Source organism: Saccopteryx bilineata, chromosome 4 (assembly GCF_036850765.1).
Source record: "Saccopteryx bilineata isolate mSacBil1 chromosome 4, mSacBil1_pri_phased_curated, whole genome shotgun sequence".
Classification (NCBI taxonomy): Eukaryota; Metazoa; Chordata; class Mammalia; order Chiroptera; family Emballonuridae; genus Saccopteryx; species Saccopteryx bilineata.
In genome coordinates, this window is record NC_089493.1 from 174,104,451 (window position 1) to 174,124,615 (window position 20,165).

Consider the following 20,165-nt stretch of genomic DNA (forward strand, 5'->3'; position numbering starts at 1 on the left):
GTCAGAACTTAACCTAATGGTTCAAGGGCCAGAGAGCCAATGACTCAGTTGCAAATCTTCATTCTCAAGCCAAAGGCTTCTCTCCAAGGCAAAAGGTCTGGGAGGCGGATGAAGACTAGGAAGAGAAATTAATTTGAAAAAAAAAAACAGGGAAAGCTTCAGCAAGATTCTAATCAGAGTCAGGCAGCCAGCAGAACTGAGAAGCATTTGTCAAATGTCACTCGGAACTCAGACTTGATGGATCACTTTCCTGTTATCTTAGGGTTTGGGAGAAATGAAATACATTTTTATATGACTAAACTTGGTCACCAACACGTTCTGTGACACTGAGCAAGTCATTTAGTATTTCTGAGTCTCAGTTTTCTCTTCCATTAGAATAAATTTTAAATAAAAGAAAGAACCCTACCCAGGTCACTCTATTGGTTATAGCATCATCCTGATATGCCAAGGTTGTAGGTTCAATCCCTAGTCAGGGCACATACAGGAATCAACCAGTGAATGCATAAATAAACAAAACAACAAATCAGTGGGGGGGGGGTTTCTCTCGCTCTCTCCCAAATCAATAAATAAGAATTTTTTTAAATAATAAGAAAAATAAAGAAAAAGTCATACAAAATCAGTTTCCCACACTTCAGGAACTAGACGTCTGGGATCCTGATTTTGCCTTTATAGGCAGCCCCACAATCACTGTTACTTACGTAATATTGTCCTGTACGTGTATTTGTATTTGTACATTTTAAAAGGAAGTTCCCTATCACCTCATAAATGTAAAACATGTGTTAATAATTTATAATGAACACATAATTGTTGAAACTCTTTAAATCCTCGCCACGCCGAGCCCAAGCACGTCGCTCGCCCAGTCTGTGGGAATCGCTGGCCACAGTGCCACGTCCCTCCAGTGGAAAGACCCTGTCCCCGCAGTGTCGCTGATGCTCAGGGAACCTTCCTGGCCCGATGTCAGCCTGGTAACCTCAGCACATCCCTGTGCAGGTGTTTACAGGCTCTCTCGTCACCTCAGGCAGCCTGTCTGCCCTGCTCAGAGGCTGTACGTCCCTGTGCAGGTGTTTACAGGCTCTCTCGTCACCTCAGGCAGCCTGTCTGCCCTGCTCAGAGGCTGTACGTCCCTGTGCAGGTGTTTACAGGCTCTCTCGTCACCTCAGGCAGCCTGTCTGCCCTGCTCAGAGGCTGTACGTCCCTGTGCAGGTGTTTACAGGCTCTCTCGTCACCTCAGGCAGCCTGTCTGCCCTGCTCAGAGGCTGTACGTCCCTGTGCAGGTGTTTACAGGCTCTCTCGTCACCTCAGGCAGCCTGTCTGCCCTGCTCAGAGGCTGTACGTCCCTGTGCAGGTGTTTACAGGCTCTCTCGTCACCTCAGGCAGCCTGTCTGTCCTGCTCAGAGGCTGTACGTCCCTGTGCAGGTGTTTACAGGCTCTCTCGTCACCTCAGGCAGCCTGTCTGCCCTGCTCAGAGGCTGTACGTCCCTGTGCAGGTGTTTACAGGCCCTCTCGTCACCTCAGGCAGCCTGTCTGCCCTGCTCAGAGGCTGTACGTCCCTGTGCAGGTGTTTACAGGCTCTCTCGTCACCTCAGGCAGCCTGTCTGCCCTGCTCAGAGGCTGTACGTCCCTGTGCAGGTGTTTACAGGCTCTCTCGTCACCTCAGGCAGCCTGTCTGCCCTGCTCAGAGGCTGTGGCTGAGTCCGCAGGCTGCATGGCCGGGGTGTGAGCAGCGGCGCAGACATGCCTCCGTGTGTCAGCCTTGTCACCTCATCAACACTGTCACCTCACATCTCCAAGACTCAGTGACTTCATCCTCAGCATGAGGTTAATTTTTCTTCACTGAATAGAATCTGGAAAAAGAAAAGTTACAAGAAATTTGAGTGAGAAAGGTTAAGATGGTAATCCAGGGAGTCAAACTCAAGGGAAGAATTTGTCAGTTGGAAGAGACAGGAGCATGATCACTGTAATACAATTCCCTCCATTTGTGTTATTCAGTACAGGTATGATGGCCACACCGATATTTATTCAGTGGTTACTATTATGTTGAGTGCTTTTTAAGCACAATTTCATTTCATCTTCACAATCATTATTATTCCCACTGTACAGATAAAGAAATTAAAGTTTCAGTGAGATTACTTGTGTCGTCCAAGGACACAACTAGAAAGTAGCAGAGACTTGAACTTGAGTCTGTCTGACTCCAGGGCCCATGCTCCCATCCTCAAGGGCAGGGGTTCCTGAACCAGGCATCATGATCACTATTTCTCAAGCTTGAGATGACCACCCACTCTTCCCATAGGCTCTGTTGCTCGTCCCGGGACCAACTGAATATGATTCCTGGTAAGACTGCAGCACATGCCATATCTCTTTTGCAACCATCAACTTCCTTTGAGCCGTTCCCTTCCTATCTTTCCCTTCCTGATCTTCCCTGCGTGCATCACCAGATTAAATTACCCTGAGCACAGCCTTCATCACTGTGTTGCAGCAAGCCAGCGCCCCACCCCTTCCAAGGAGTGACAGTGGCTCTGGGTGACCTACGCTACAAGGCACCAGTAACGCCTGCTGGTTTCTAAACAGATTTCCAAGGTGGTGCCTCAGGGCAGAGTGTCTGAGGGCGTGGGTCAGCTTCAGCTTCATTAGACAATTGCTCTCTGCATAGCATATCATGTCATTTAAATAAGGTTAAACTTGGCCCTGGCTGGTTGGCTCAGTAGTAGAGCGTCGGCCCAGCATGTGGAAGTCCCAGGGTCGATTCCTGGTCAAGGCATACAGGAGAAGCACCCATCTGCTTCTCCACCCCTCCCCCTCTCCTTTCTCTCTATCTCTCTTTTCCCCTCTCCAGCCAAGGCTCCATTGGAGCAAAGTTGGCCCGGGTACTGAGGACGGCTCATGACCTCCAGGACCTTAGGCGCTAGAATGGCTCCAGCCAAAATGGAGCAACACCCTAGATGGGCAGAGCATTGCCTCCTGGTGGGTATGCCAGGTGGATCCCAAACAGGTACACACGGGAGTCTGTCTGACTGCCTCCCCGCTTCTAACTTTGGAAAAATATAAATAAATAAATAAATAAATAAATAAATAAATAAGTAAAATAAGGCTAAACTTGGGGAACCAACTAACAGGATGGCACTGGGCATGGAGTTGGGAATTTCAGCCTTTCTCCTGGCCTGCCACTAAGTAGCTGTCTCTGGGCCTCAGTTTCCTCATTGGAGATATGGAAACGACCAGCCTGCCTTACAGCAGTGGTGGGGATCCAAAGAGAGTTTGGGAGCAATACTTACATACGCATATACAGTATGCATGAAGTGAGCAGGTCAACAAACCCATGTGAGGAATTATGATTAAAATCAACACCTCTTTCTAGCATTGGGACCCACCTTTCTTCCCTTCCTCCCTTTCCTGGTTCCTGGACTCCTTTAATGCTGATCTCCTGTTCATGCTATTTTTATTTTGTTTTCCCAGTTCTTCCAGATGTCATCTTCTCTCTCTGCATCAATGCAACTTAGAGGGGGTCTTTGGACCCCAAATCCAACTCATTGCCTTTTCTATTCAACAACCTGGGCTTCTAATACAGAGTGACCTGCAGTAGCCACTGGCATCAACGGACTTGCAGCCTCTGGGGTTATTTACATTATGTGGTCCCTCATTAACTCCCTACCTCTGCCCCAGAGATCTCTGGCCAGCCTGGGACAGAGGACAGTTGAAAGGGGCAACATCTCCATTGTTACAACTCGGAGGACTGCTGTCCTGGGACAGCCTGGGCACCTACTACAACTGCCCCCACGAATGGGAAAAAGATGGACAAGCCAAGGACTAGAGCCATAGATCAAGAAGATAAGGGTTCTGAATGCAGTATTTCTTGTCAAGGGCCAAGACATGTGCATGATGCAAGGTGTCTCTGCCTAAGCCCCCTTTCCACCCTAAATGAAGGAAATTAGAGTGTCCCCTTGCCCCACAGATGGCCGTCCCGGGCAGGAGCCATGGGGCTGTAGCCTCCTCAGCAAACTCAAGAGCATTAGGTTTTTAACTGCATTCCAGGGACAGTGGGTCAGAGCTCACCTGTCCCAGCTGGGCAGTGGTTAGAAATTTGACAATAAATAAATGCTTTAGCCTAGAAGAGCTTAACTCTGGGCTTCTAAATTTAATTCTTTGTGCTTCCTGCCACAAATCTTCTCCATCTCTCCACCTTCTAGAAATTAAGACTGCCGATCTTCCACAAAGCTGAATTCTAGGTGTTTCTAATTAATGAACAAATTTGTCTGTGCAGCATAGCGAGGCATGACCCTCATTTAGGAACATTAACACACATGAAAGAACCTCATTGGAATGAAAACTCGCATCCCAAATGGTTGGCTCTTTAGTCCGATGTGTGTTGAGGATATAATTTGAATTGCAAAATTTGAGGTTAGCCATGACTTTTCTGGAATACACAAAATATAAATCAAGGCCAATTAGAAGCCTGAGTCATAAGTCCTTTGTGTGGAAATATCAAGGGTAATGATTTCCAGACTTTAATGTGCATAGAACCACCTGGAGGACTCATGTTCATGCAGATTCTGGGGTCTTCTTCCAAACCTACCTACCCCGGGGGTGGACCCGGGGATCTGTGTACTTAATCAGCTCCTGGATAAGTCAAAGCTTTGAGTTTGAGCCACCCAGTGGGAGCTCAGTGCTAGGTCTGAAGGCAGCATCCTCCCGTGCCTGAACGCAGCTTCCCCGGAGCTTATAAAGCTTAGTGGCAGTTCCCGGCCACTGCTGAGTGGGAGGCCATCTGGGCAGATGTCCTTTTTAACCCAAGGGTTGGACCCTCGGCTCCTGTGCCTAAGAAACTCGCCCATGAGTCCCCCAGATGTCTAACATACAACCCCCTCCTAGTCAAAACTCAGGTTCAAATGCTACTCCTATTATATGGGTGGAGGAACAGAAGACAACAAGCAGAGAGGACTTGCCCAATAGCACCTGCAGCCCAGAAGGGCACATGGGCAGACAGCCTGGTCTTCACACCTTTTGCCAGTGGCTGCTCAGCCCCTGGGTCTCCACCTAATGGCCCTTCCTCTGAGAGTGAGCCTGAGAAGAATCAGGGCTCCCTCATACCCTGACCCCTCCTCGGAACTAAACACAATGAGTAGCTGTATCTTACTTCTCCATGTTCACCTTCTCAACTAGACAGTAGACTCCGTGAGGCAGGGACTATTTTGTACGCTGAGATTTCCAGCAGCTAACCCAGTGTCCAGCAAATTTTCATTGACAGACAGAGGTAACAGAAATGTGTCCTACATAGTGGAAAATACAAATAGTGAAAAAGGAGTAGCCATTGGCTAGGAACCAGTCTATCGCTGGGGCCAGGGAAAGCCAGGAGCTCACTTTCTCTGGGGTCCCAGAGTTCAGGATTGGATCACACTCTCTGACAAGCCTTTCTACTCATATCAGTCTAAGTATTGTTAAATTTTAATCTATGAGCCCTAGAGGATGGAGAGAACAGACTTCTACTTCTCAGCAATGGGCTGGGGGTCCCTGAGGCCACCCAGCTTTATGGTTTCACATCGCCCTCTAGTGACCAGTATTTGTCACTATGGTTTATGATGTAAAACAGCTTAAGCTTATAGGGCTGGCTTGAGTATAACTATGTAGTACCTCGCATACATATGAGACGTATTAAATCTATTGAGATGTCACTTAGCCATCCAACAGCTACTCACCCAGTGCCTAGTATGTGCCCAGCACAGTGCCAGGTGAAAAGATATAACAGTGAGCATGTTGGATCTACTCCCTGCCCTGCGTATACCTTACCAGGGGCAGTGGGCACTCCGTAACCACACAATGTGGGGTACACTGCCACCATGACAAGGGCTGGGAAGGAAATGTACAGAGTGTGACTATAGAATACAGACCCTCCTGAGGAAGGCTTCCCTGAAGAAAACATGCTTATGCTTGGGTTTGAAAGACGGGGAAGATTTAACCAGGCAGAAGTGAGGAGGGCACAGGAGAGAAGGAAGGGTCAAAGAAATCTAGACAAGAATTCTAGAGTGAGGAGGCCAGGCACATGGTGTGGAGAAGGGCACACAGAGGACTGGAGAAGCACGTGGCAATGTCACCCCATCACTTTTGTGTGAATGTGGAAACTGAGGCCCAGAGAGGCAACGTGAGTTGCTTGTGTGACAGCTGGGTGGTGATAGAGGAAGCATGGCCGGGGTGGCCTGGTGGACACCACAGGATAGGGAGCTGCGGGGACAACACGAGGCAGAGGCACAGAGTGGCCTGTGGGAAGGAGGGGTGCACACGGCTCACGCAGCCTGACAAGAGCTCAGGAAGCCGCTGCTGGGAAGTGTGTGAAAGGTCACCCCGGCCTCCCTGTCCACTTGACAGGAAAGAAAACAGGCCCGGGGGATGGCGGGCCACCTAGCAGTGAATGACACAGCTCCTTCTCCTTGTCTGGTACGCTCTGGTCTGGAGGAGTTCACTGTTCTGAGATGCTCCAGCCTGCTTACCTCTACTCCCCACCTCCACCGCCTACCCCACCCAGCCTCAGATAAGCTCATTTCATTGAGGAAATGGTCCTCTCTCCGCCTGTGACTACTTTAGTCCTAAGGTTCATCTGCCATCAGCCTGGGGCGGGGGCTTCAGGAGCCACATGGATGAGCTATGCATCCCACTGGACCCTGCTCTCCATGCCACTCCATCCCAGACCCCAGCTTCTGCCACCCTGAATTCCTGCCATGTGCCTTGCGGCTCTCTCTCCCCTTAAAGCCTGCCCACAAGCTCTCTGCCCCCAGGTCCCTCTCTCTTTCCTCGTCTCCCAGCCTGCACAAGAGCCGCCCATTCTCCAGGTCTCAGTTTAGGCACCTTCCTCTGCCCACGCCATCCACACCCCTCCCCCGCAGAGCTTCTCTTTTGCGCATGCTCACGGAGCACTGACCACATTGCTTTCTGCCTGCTTGTTTCCTTGTCCATTTCTCCGGCAGACTTGAACACGTTGGCAGCAAGAAGGTGCCCAGAACTTTTCCTTAAATAAGTAAGTGAAGAAAAATAAAATTACAGCTGCTCTTCAGTTTACAATGGGGTGAAGTTTCCATAAATCCATCGTAAGTCAAAAATGTATTTACTACTCCTAACTTATTAAAACATCATGGCTTAGCCCGACCTGTGGTGGCACAGTGGATAAAGCATCGACCTGGAAATGCTGAGGTCGCCGGTTCAAAACCCTGGGCTTGCCTGGTCAAGGCACATATGGGAGTTGATGCTTCCAGCTCCTCCCCCTTCTCTCGCTCTGTCTCTCCTCTCTCTCTCTCTCTCTCTCTCTCTCTCTCTCTCTCCCTCTCCTCTCTAAAATGAATAAATAAATAAATAAATAAATAAAAATAATAAAATAAATAAATAAAACATCATGGCTTACCCTAGCCTACCTTCAACATGCTCCAAACACGTATATTACTGGGACATAACGCCATCATAAGTCAAGAAGCATCTATAATTGCCATCTTCTTGTTCTCACCAGAAGCGGGAGTTGTGTAGGTGGTGGGTGTTGTGTAGACGCGATGGGACGCAAAAACAAAATGCAAAGTTCAAAAATCACTGGTAACGCTGGACACTGCAGAGAATCGGTTGTTTACGCCTGTGATCACGTGGCTGACACTGCCCTGCATCATGAGAGAGTACAGTACTGCATACTGCTAACTGCATGTTGCCTTCACACCACAGTGAAGTCATAAAAAATCATTAAGAGACGATCGTGAGCCAGGGACCACCCCAAATCCCCTGCTTGTCCCCGCCCTGCACTGCGTTTCTCATTCCCATCAATCCCTTGTCCTCTGGCCTTGTTATGTCTAAAGCGGCTGGCTTACCGCTAGTTGCCAGAACTGAGAGAGAGAAAACAGTTCTGTCCCAACCCAGGCAATGACTCGTCAACCTTATTACTTGTGGCAGCTCCTTGTGTCCCCCTAACCTCCCCAGGGAAAGCGGAGCAATATGGAGCTGTCCACATTTCAGACTTCCTAGACATCCTATCTGCCACCAACACTTGTTTTCCTGGTGACTAGGAAGGCACTTGACAGTTGGGTTTTGTTTTTTGCCAATTTCCACAGCATTCTGAGGTGTGGATCTCTCAGGGCGAGCCTAGGAGCCATCACAGACCCTGAGGCCCAAAATCCTGTGCAAAGTAGCCCCTCTGTAAATCAGTTCATTCTCCAGCGTGCATGTAAATGGATCTTGCTGGTTCTATTCAATCTATAGCCCCAGTCTATCAGGGCCTATAATGTGTCAGGCTAAGGGAGATGCTTGGCTCAGTGGAAAATACGTAGTCTGGCTCTGTCCCTGCCTTCTGCAGAGATAACATTCTAGCATGAAAAACAGAGCTAAGCAACTTATTACATGATTATTCAATGACAATTGAGATGTAGGCAGAGGAGGAAAAATGCAAGATGCCAAGAGAGCACAGCCTGAGTGACCTGGTGTCACCTGGGAGGGTAGGGCAGCTGCCCTGAGGCTGTGACCTTCCAAGCAGGTGTTAGCTGGGCAAAGCAGGGGAGGAGTGTGCTATTTCAATGTGTGTGCATGAGCACATATATCTGTGGGTGCATGCAGCTGTGTGTTAGCATGTTTTTCATAAATGTGCTGTGTGTCACATGTGCACATATGGCCATGCACATGCGTGAACACATATATGCTGTATATATTGCATGTGTGTGCCATTAGTATGTTGTGCCCAGGTGTGCAGGTGCGTGTGCGTGTCCCAAGTACACACGTATCTCTGGTAGCATCTGACAGTCTTCAGCCTCTGGGCCTCCTTCCCATCATAATAAGTCATCACTGTGAAGCAGATTTCTGGGCTTCTCTGGACGGAGCAATGGAGCACTGGTTCTCCAACCTGTTTTAGTTGGCAGGTCATCTCACCAACAGTGACAGCTACTCTGTGTTAACTGTGCGGCCCTCATTGGTCATCAGGACAGACACTTAAAGTGTGTTCTCTCATTTCCTGCTCCAGCAACCGCAGGAGGCAGCCATGGTTATTGTCCCATTTTGCAGGAGATGAAAGAAAGACTCAGAGAGAAAAAGGGTCTTCCCTAAGGTCATTCAGCAAGTTAGCTCTGCAGCTGTGTCCTCTCACCCTAGGACAAGGGACATGGCAGGGCAACCCTATGGCAATGCCCTACCATCACTGAATGGAAAAGGTCTTCAGTGAAACCCTGTCTCCATTCAGGGTCACTTGTGTAACCCTGGTAAAGTCCCTCCCTCTTTGTGGCCCTTGAGAGTTTGCAGAGCTCTATGCCATTCTACAGGGTAGCATGGCTCCACCAGCAACACACCTCAGGAAGGTTACACCATCTCTCAAAAGCTGCTTCCTCATCTCCAGATGAAGCTAACAGTGCGCACTCCAGACAGTACTGTTGTAGGGACTGAGTTCATGCACACAGCGTCCAGCCAGGGACTGCCTATAGACAGGCTCAATACACAATCGCTGTCACTGACGCTGAGGAAACCAACCTGGGTTCAAATGTTCCTCCTGCCTGCTAATGATCATGTGACCTTGGTAAAAATTTCTTAGCTGTCAAACTTTCCTCACTTGTAAAATAGAAATAGCCTGACCTGTGGTGGTGCAGTGGATAATCGTCAACTTGGAACGCTGAGGTCGCCAGTTCGAAACCCTGGGCTTGCTTGGTCAAGGCACATATGGGAGTTGATGCTTCCTGCTCCTCCCCCTATTCTCTTTCTCTCTCTCTTTTCTAAAATGAATAAATAAAGTCTTTTTAAAACTTTTTAAAATAAATAAACAAAAGACAAAGACTTTTAAAAAATAAAATAAGTAAAATAAAATAGGAATATAAATAGTACTAACTTCATAGGCTTAGCTGAGGAATAAATGAGGTAATCCACTTAGCACAAAGTGCCCTGTGCAAGTGTTAGCTAATATTATTTGCATATATTGTGCAATATTATAAACAAGGATTACTTGGGGTCTAATTTTGTTCCAGTTCAGGGTTTTAAAAGGAAATGCAAGGGTGCACCTGGTTTAGCAGGTTTGCTAGATATTGGAATGTTTGTAGAATTCTTTTTTTAAAACCCAGACCTGGCTCATGGGTCAATGGAAAGTCAGTCTGCTCTTGGTCCGAGGCTGGAGCGCAGCACAGCTCATTCTGGTGCTGGCTCACAGTCTGGTTAGGTTCAAGGCCATGGCCATGAGTAAGTGATGCCCCTCGCCAAAAACTATAATCATGGTCACATTCTAAATATTTATACTGCAAAAAACCAAACCTGCCCATCCTTCAGGGGTCACAGGTGGCACTCACTCAATGGAGTTCATTCATTCATCCAGCTCAGAATTATTGACCACGCACCTCATGCCCGGCACTGGCCATTGCTGGTGGCTGATGAGATGGAAACCTGTGGGTAGTTTCAGTCAATTAAGGAGAAGACTGAATCGGGGTCCTCAGGGACGGTAACTGCTGGTCTCAGGGAGAATGGAGGCCAGTGTGGGTCATCTCACAGTGGGGTCTGTCCAAGCTGGAAAAGGCCCTTAAGGGCCATCTCAGCCAATACATGCATTTGACAGGTGGGGAAGCAGGAGCTCAGAGAAACAAAGGGGACCCCTGAGATTGCATCCTGCTCTCCTGACTCCTAGGTCACCACCGTTCACAGTGCGTCCCTCCCTTATTCCCAGGATTTCAGGCCCGCCTTCCACAGAATAGAGGGTTTCTGAGACGTCTGAGCTCACAGCCTCGAACACAGTGGCAGTAGGAATAAAAAATCAGCCTCACTAATAACAGTGTTTTACCATTTACTAGGTAATTACCTGATGACAGCTACTTTGTTAAGCATTTTATAGGCCCATCAACCCAATACTCAAAATTACCTCATTCTTACTCCATTTTACAAAAGAAGACACTGAGGAGAAGGGATTGTCCTACAATCACACAGCTAGAAACAAATAAGAAGGGACACAGGAATCTCTCTTGAGCATATTGCTTTCTTATGAGGAAGAAAAATATTTCCTAGACCCCTTTTAGAAAATCCCTGTTATCTGTCATTAGCCAGGACAGGCTCACGTGATCATGAGAGCCACTATAAAAGTCTGGAAGAGCAAGATTCCAGCATTACCAATCATTACACAGCAAGGAAGATAGGAAGGGAAGGGCTGTTCAGTGGGTAGCCCGCCTGCCTTGCAGCCTAGTCCAGGGAATAAAACAGGAGAAAAGGCACAGGAATACAGGGGGAGTGAGTTAGCCACTTCCATTACACCTGTGTAAGATATTGTTCTCATAAAGGACAACAGCCGCGCTAATTCCTGTGGGTCGGAGGGAGAGTCTACAGAAGAGCAGGATGCTCATAATTCTAGTTAGTTCCCCACAGACAAGGCAGGCAAGGGAAAAAGCAATGGAAGCCAACTGCCTAATGGCCCTGAGCACCAAAACTGACATTGTACGGCCTCGTAATAACCCAGACCCAGGGAACAATTGGTCACCGACTTCCCCCTTGGTTCGGTAGGTTATAAATAAAGCCTCAAGTGAAAGAAAACGAAGCAAAATTCTGATGAGAGGGAAATAAAAGCTTTTATTTAGAAAACACTTAGATGGGCTATTTTGTAGTGCAAAGTCAGCCCTCCGGCCCTGGTCTGCATCGGGGATTAACCAACTTTTTCTATAGAGGGCCAGAGAGTAACTACTATTTTAGGATCTGCACACTATGCAGTCTCTCTAGCAACTGCCGCACTCGGAGTAGTGTGGAAGCAGCCACGGACAGTATGTCAACAAATGAGTGTGGCCGTGTTCCAATAAAACCTTATTTATACAAACAGGAAAAGGACCAGATTTGGCCCACAGGGCTGTAGTCTGCCAACCCCTACTCCACATGGCAAGTTACATAAGACCACAGCCTAGGCTGGTGGTCTCCCAGGCGGGGGCGCACGGGGCCTGGCAGGTCCTGTAGAGAAGGGAAGCAGGCCGGGTTGGGTCTATGGCAATGTGAGGAACACGTGACTCAGAGAAAGGGGCAGTTGCAAAAACCAGTGTTGTCAGAACCTCCGATTTTTTTTTTTTTTTTTTGAGAAAACCAGAAATGCCGAGAGCTCCCAATTTTTAAATATTAGCAACCAGTTCAAAATAGTAAACCTGATGCAGACCAAACAAAATCCGTCTGAGGCTAGCACAGCTTGCGGGCAACCAGTCTGTGACCTCTGGCCTGAAAGATCATCCCTTTTTTTGTTGGGTTGTTGTGTTGTGTTTTTTTTTTTTTGAGCAACACGCTATGACAACCAAGTACACATGACACATTTGAGTGACATGATCCAGGAAACTTAACAATAAAGTCAGTCTGACCTATTGGGAATGGAATGCATAACCACTGCCTAGTGGCCAGGCATGTGTGGGAGGCTCACGCCAGAAAACATGGCCATTGGCCTGTCTGCACCGTATTTCTCTTCCTACCTCAACAATGCCCTGCTTTCTCTCCACGGTGGTGGCACCCGCCGGTGTCCTGTGACATCAGGCACTGGGTAACCTTCCTCATATAGAGCTTCCCGGCATACCTCAGAGGAACTTTAAGGTCGTGTGTACAGAAGTACTTTGCAAACCATCAAAACCACATATACATCAACTTGACTGGCTTCTGGCTTCCATGGCCCCAAACACTAACTTAAAAGCTCCTATAATGAGAAGTTCTGTAGAGAAAGGCTGAACACTCCCAGCACCATGGCAAGCAGGACGGACACACAGCAGAAGGACTCGCCCAGCTTTCCTGGTGGCACAAGGGCCCTTCCGCTGTGTCTGACACTGCTCTGAGGAGGCCTGGCCGCCCCCTAAGTGCCCCAGGCTGCAGACAGCTCAGCGTGTGCCACCTTCTCCTTGGCTGTCTTTTAGCTGGTCAACTATTCCGTGACTTCTTTGCTCTTCCCACCAGTTCCTGTAAACCTGAGGCATCCCACATACTGTGCCAGGAGCACCTCTGTCGCCCAGCTGAGCTCTCCATCAACTTGCTGTTTTCTGCCTGCTGTTTGCCCAAGGCCTGAGCTGACTTTTCTCACCTCTCTGTAAAATACCTTCTTGATTCCCTCAGCCATATCTTGGTGGGAGTGGGGGTGGGGGACGAGAGAACAGCACAGAGGAAGAGAGAGAGAGCAACAGTGCGAGCGTTCTAGCTGACCGGTGGTTCAGCCTTATGTCCACAGACTCCGACTCAGTTCAAATAAGCCGCTGGGTCAGCTGTTTTCCAATCCTTCTCCACTTTGTGCTTTCTCAGGCAGGAGAATGGAGGGGATGCCACAGGGCGGGCCTGGCTCACAGAGCAGCTCTCTCATATCTATTTGATATATTGTAGTCCCACATAAAACTGTCATTGAGGAAACGACCCCATTGCTAAAAAATTTAAAAAGGCACCATGCCCAGATTAAGACTTGTATATTTGCGCCTGACCAGGTGGTGGCGCAGTGGATAGAGCGTCGGACTGGGATGCGGAAGGACCCAGGTTCGAGACCCCGAGCTCACCAGCTTGAGCGCGGGCTCATCTGGCTTGAGCAAAGAGCTCACCAGCTTGGACCCAAGGTCGCTGGCTCCAGCAGGGGGTTACTCGGTCTGCTGAAGGCCCACGGTCAAGGCACATGTGAGAAAGCAATCAATGAACAACTAAGAAGTCGCAACGCGCAACGAGAAACTGATGATTGATGCTTCTCATCTCTCTCCGTTCCTGTCTGTCTGTCCCTGTCTATCTCTGCCTCTGAAAAAGAAAAAAAAAAAGAATAAAAGACTTGTATATTTGCATATGGAAGAAGTCTATAGATTAACGTGAGGGAGAAGTCTATAGATCAGCATGAGTGAAGTGAGATTATTTGGCAAAGGGCAACTCAGGAACAATTGGACTTAATTTTTGTTCAAAATAAAAATAGCTTTACTGAGTTCCCTGTGGGGGAAATAAAGTCTTCACACAAATCAAATGATCTACTTTGTTGAATGAAGAACAATATCAAGGAAATGAGTACTACTTTCTAACCACTTAAATATAAATATCAGTTTGTATCTGCCCAGGGGTGATATGGGGGACCTTATCTAACCTTTGATGCTGAGAGTAGATTATGAAGCTTTTCTTGAAGCGGCTATGAGGCCCTGGTCATCGCTGCTTAGTGGATGGACCACCTGCCACCTGGGCACTGCAGGGGATTGTCAACAGGGCGAAAACTCTGGTTGCTCCGTTCAGCTTTCTCCTGTGTGGTCTACACATTTCTCCTGGGAAAGGTAAACCCCAGGTCTTATGGGCAAGCCAAGGAACTAGGCTGGCAGGGCCTTCTGATGTGGCAAATACAGGGAGACACCAGCGTGAGTAAAGGGATGTGTCTGTCAGCTGAGCTCATGTCTGAAAGCCCTCACACACCCCAGCTGCTGACTCAGCCACCAGCTCAAGCTGTCCGGATTTGCAGGTGTGAACCCTGACCAGCTCTGAAAGAACAGAAAGGGAATTAATCAGATCATTTTAGAATCGGACGTTCTCAGACTTTCAGAAGCAGAGCCTCTCAGAACCTCACCCTGAGGAGGAAACAGGCTTTGACATTGCATAATAGTCAGTTCGTGGGCTGTGGAGGCAGACACACGGGAATTCAAGACCCCTCAATGGCTCTGGCTAAGAGGAAATTTACTGGAGAGGGTGGGGCAGCGCACAGAAGGGAAGAGAAGAGAAGGTTTAGGATGAACTCAGAGCAGATAGCAGAAGTTACCTGGCAACCGGACCTGGAACTTGAGCCGTAATCAACAAGTCCTGAAATTTCTGCTCTTGAATGATAAGCTCAAGATTCCAAGTCCTGGAGGAGGGAAACGCCAGTTGAACTTTCCCTGGTCTCACCAGGGCGATTGAAAGAAACCTACAAGCACTGTAGGGAGAGAGGAAGACATCTGATTCATCATTCTATCAAGACCATAAACAGTGAGAATGAGAGAACCCCCAAAGGGAGATCAGGGGCTCTTGGGAAGTAGGAAAGCTGCCTGGGACTATAACCAATGAACACGTATGACCACACACCGCAGGGCTGCTCAAGGGATTGGCAGTGATGACCCCCTAGAGGGCTAAGTACATTGCCTGGCACACAGTAAGCCCTCCATCACCAACCGTGCCTTTCATTGTAAATCATACTGCTGCCGAAACCCCTCCACAGAACGCCCACCCAACAATTACCTCTAACTGAGACCCCTGCACTCTGGGAATGGTGGTCCTAAGCTACCTTGAATGTAGAGACCATTTGACTGGGGAAGTTTAGAAGAGTTACTGACCACCAGTACATCCCATACCACTGGGAGGCCAACAATATCCAGATGGCTCACAAAGAGACTGCCACATGGACTTCATCCTCTTCATTATTCTGATAATGTCCTCTCTGCCGTCCCCCTCTCCTCCCATCCATCTGAGTAAAGTACTGGGTTCTGGCAGCTTAGCCTCATCACGCCCTTAGGTCAGGAGAGGAGAAACAGAAATTCTTAACAGAGATCAACTCAGCGACCTTATCGTCTCCTTCATATTCTCAGACGTCAGGAACAGACTCCTTGGATTTTCATGCCAAACCTCAAAAACTCATTTGCCAGATAAGAACTGCCCACCTCTTCCCTGCTCCCAACTACTGCCCTATAAAGCTCTGCTGTAAAACTCTGGTTTCTGAATCATGTTGACTTAATTGGACACATAGTCTAACTTTAAAATCAATTATGCAGAAAGGGGAGGATAACTAGAAAGTCATCCTGCAGTTGTCTGGCCGTTCAGAGCCAACCCTGCCCTGAAGGCCGTCAGCTGGGCTGATGGGTGCAGAGCTAAAGCATTGGCCCTGAGCTCCCTTTCATTTCTGCTTTGATATTTGGAGGGAGTATCAGGACCATGAGTCAGTAACATACATCTTCAGCTTGTATGTTGAATGTTCAGCTAGCTTTCTCCCTCTAAGGCGGCCAGTTCCATCATTTGCTCATTCAACAAACATATCCTGAAACCCATGAAGAGCCACTCACAGCCTGAGGAGTTAAGTAATCACCTCAGCTATTATTTATGGAGCGTCCCCGATGAGCGGGGCACAGCTGTCCTGTTTTATCCGCACTGTTTCCATTCATCACCACAGCAGCCCTGTGGAGTGTATATCACTGTATTCCTTTTGTAATAACTATTGCTGCTGCTTGACGAGCTGGAAAGATTTTCAGTACCCTGCAATAATTCTGCTTCCATTTACCTTGCCTGTGATGCTCCTTTGCCCCCAGGAAAAGCAAATGAATGAAAAGGAGTTGGCTGGAATTGGGCTCAGGGGGCAGGGATGACCCTATCAGAAAGGCAGTCTCCAACCCTCGGTCCTTCCCCTTGTCAGGGCAAGACTTCACCTGAAATATGAGGTGGATTGACAAGAAAGTCCAGTCTCTGTCTCTCTGTTCCACCGACTCTGGTTCCCAACCAAGTCTGAGCCAATGATAGCTCCTGGAGGAGAAAGGAATAGAAAATAGGGGGGTGAGGGTTATCAATGGCTGCCCTGAATCCAGTGGTCGCCCTTGGGCCTGAGGACACCACCCGGCTCCTCAGCTCCCCCTCCAGAGCCCAGGACATTGTTTCTGTGGAATCTGCCCACCAGCGACTCTCCCAGCAGGACCAGCTGTCCGGCTGTGTTTAAACTGTCACCCGGCCAAAGCAACTTGGTGGCACGCCCAAACTCCAACCCAGCAAACACACCAGGTCGGTAGCCCGCGCCAAAACTTTTTAAAAACATAATTTGAACCAAACAGCCAGTCAATTTAAAAATACTCCAAGCAGAGAGCCAATGAGATTTGAAAATAAGAAAAACTGAAAGTAAACAGTAAATTGATTTATTCACTCATTCATTATTGAAACTTTGCCTTTTTCCAGGGAGGATTTCAGATGTCAAGAGGCAAATTACGTTTTAAAAAACAGTATAACGTATGTTCTGCAAATTTTAATGTCATAAAAATTCAACTTGGATTATCATTCAAATCATAGTGTGCTTGCATATGTGGGTGTGCATGTGTGTGTATGTGTGTGTGTTCATGTGTATATGTGTATGCATGTGTGTGCATATGTGCACGGGTGTGTGTCTGCCCATCTGTGCTTGTGCCTGTTCACTACTCCAAGGGTCTAAATGCGGGGGTTTCCTTCCCTTTTGCTCCCAAACATTAAAAGATGTCATATCCCTGTATTTCCCCCTTGATTTATGCATTCATTCCTTCAATATTATTTGCTGAAATCCTATCAGGTGCTACCCACTAAGCCAGATGTTTTGATACAGTAGCCAAAAAGCCACATAGAATCGCTGCCCACACAAAGCTTACAGTTAAGACAGCTGGTGACCAGCAATGTATGCCCTGGAGCATTACCAGCCACGGGCCCCCAGAGCGGGAAAGCACTTAGGAGTCATCGAGACCAGGGTTTTTCAAAATGCATATACCAACCACACAGTTTTTGCCAGATGCCAGTATCACCTTCATAGATTTCTTTAAATGGTCCCATCATCAGGAACACATGTCTTTTATGAGAAAACCCTACCTTGCTACTGTAAATGGAAAACCAGGATGACTTGTCATTAAAAATAATAACTAGCCCTGGCCGGCTGGCTCAGCAGTAGAGCGTCAGCCCAGCGTGTGGAAGTCCCGGGTTCAATCTTCAGCCAGGGCACACAGGAGAAGCGCCCATCTGCTTCTCCGCCCTTCCCCCTCTCCTTCCTCTCTGTCTCTCTCTTCCCCTCTGCCAGTCAAGGCTCCATTGGAGCAAAGTTAGCCCGGGTGCTGAGGACGGATCCATGGCCTCCACCTCAGGCACTAGAATGGCTCCAGTGGCATTGGAGCAACAGCCCAGATGGGCAGAGCATCGCCCCCTGGTGGGCATGCTGGGTGGATCCCAGTTGGGCGCATGCAGGAGTCTGTGTCTACCTCCCCACTTTTCACTTCCGAAAAATACATAAAAAAAAATAGTAGCCATAAAAATCAACTGAAAACAAAACAATGTGACTAAATTCTCATCTAGATGGACAGGTGCAGCTAAGGAAGGCTGAGTTTGAAGTCTGCTCTCACTTCTTCATGAAACAGTAAGATCAGAAGGTGTTTAAAGGTGTTAAAAATACATCCATCAACACTACGCTGAGACGTTCACCTTTCCTTAATCAGAAAAATGAAACGGTGCTCAATTTGCCACGACATGATTTAATTGTTTTTAATGCTATGATCATTAGTCACAGAATTAGAGAAATTATGATCTAATCCAGCCTTCATTTTCCAGAGAAAGCAGAGCCCAGAGACAGGTGGCAACTTGTTCAAGGACACACAGCACATGAACGGCAGACCAGGTACCACACCCAAAAGCATGTTCTGTGACAGTGGCCTGCAGCTCACCAAACTGCCGTTTATATTAATTCTCCTATTTGCTCTTCACCAGGGTCAAAGGCCGGTCTCGATCCACTCTATTTAGGATGAGAAGAAACCGAACTCCACTTCCAATGGGCAGACCCGGCTATCCCTCTCATTAGCACAGATCAAAATGTTTCATTTTTTTCCCCATTTTCTCCAATCACTCATTTTCCATGTGTTATGGCAGTTCCTGTACCAGAAATACCAACTAAGATCCCAAGTAAAACCTAGAAAGTTTGTAGAGACTTCTAAACATTCAAGATTTTAAATAGGATCCTTAGCCTGACCAGGAGGTGGCGCAGTGGATAGAGCATCAGACTGGGATGCAGAGGATCTAGGTTCGAGACCCTGAGGTCGCCAGCTTGAGCGCGGGCTCATCTGGTTTGAGCAAAAAGCCCACCAGCTTGGACCCAAGGTCGCTGGCTCCAGCAAGGGGTTACTCGGTCTGCTGAAGGCCCGCGGTCAAGGCACATATGAGAAAGCAATCAATGAACAACTAAGGTGTTGCAACGCGCAATGAAAAACTAATGATTGATGCTTCTCATCTCTCTGTTCCCATCTGTCTGTCCCTGTCTATCCCTCTCTCTGACTCTCTGTCTCTGTAAAAAATAAATAAATAAATAATTAAAAAAAAAAATAAATAGGATCCTTAAACAATGTGCTAGGATAAGGAATTCAGGGAGTGGATACCCAGACCCACCCAGTAAAGACCCTTCATCCTATAAAACTCTCAGGGGCGGGCATTCTGGGCTCAGCGGCCCTGGCTGCTTATTGACTATAACAGTTTACATTAAGCCTACGAGAGAGAGGAGGGGAAAATCCTCTCTCCACCGAGAAGGTCACCTGCACTGTGCCTGCCTCCAATCCACCTCAAAGAGCAGTGTCCCGCCGTGGTCCCAGGAAACAAGCAGATGTCGGAGCACTCAGAAGCCATCAGCGGCCCAGCAGGTGCATCCCAACGCCTTGCTCAGCTGCTTCTCTGGGATGAGGCTGGGATTTCCGAGTTCCTCTCCCAGCACAGGAGGGAGGGAAAGGAGGATACGACAGTCCATGGAATCTGGCCACTTTCTCCTCTCTCCTTTGAGGCTGGCACAGGAATATTTTAAGGCCCCTCTGAAAGACTGAAGTTCATGTGTTATGGTGACAAGTCTCGAGTCCAGCTTCTCCCTGCCCGAGAGAAGGAAGCCCACTTAACCCCCCAGGGTTTGCTGTACCCGTCCCGCCTTACTATGTGAGCAGCTTAACAACCCTGAGCCCTCCAGGTGCCGGAGAGCACCCACAGCAGAGAGAAGTGACTCTTGTTCCTAATGTGGAGAGTGCAGGACTTCCTATAATGCAGCTGGCGTTTCCAGAAATAGAACAGGATTTGAGCAAGGGTTTTCACTAGGCGGGCAGGAAGAGCCGAGTGTGGTTCACGTTTCACTCAGTGTGACTCAGGTCCTCGCTTCGGGGCGCTCGCTCCTCCCGCCCGGGTCTGACTTCTTTCCAGACCGTGCTCGGCCCTCAGGTCCCTCTTTGCCAACACCCATTGTCTGCCCGCCTGTTTGATTTCCTGGGGAGGCCGCGCCTCGGTCCTTCCTCTTAGGTCAATTGTACTCGGTTCCAGTTTCTATTTTGAAATTGATTAGGTCTTGATCCACCCCTGGTGTTCTTTTCCAGAGCACCTCCCATTCAGCTCTGCCTCCACCTGGGAGAGAGATGGTGATTTATGTTTCCCTCATCCAGAGGACAGCCTCTTCTGGGGCCGTTTTAAAATCTGGGGCGCAGACCCAGTTACTACCGGAATTATTGAGGCAACGTGGATTGGAGGTGCTGACTCAG

General features: G+C 48.3%; 1 long non-coding RNA gene across 1 annotated transcript; it reads right to left on the reverse strand.

The window, feature by feature from the left end:
• Nucleotides 1-1,575: 1,575 nt before the first annotated feature.
• LOC136336018 (uncharacterized) lies at nt 1,576-19,630 on the reverse strand. The gene is made up of 3 exons (XR_010731354.1): nt 19,188-19,630; nt 16,317-16,410; nt 1,576-1,844 (listed from the first exon to the last, which is right to left on the reverse strand). It is a non-coding gene; the product is annotated as an uncharacterized lncRNA (long non-coding RNA).
• Between the last annotated feature and the right edge of the window lie 535 nt (nt 19,631-20,165).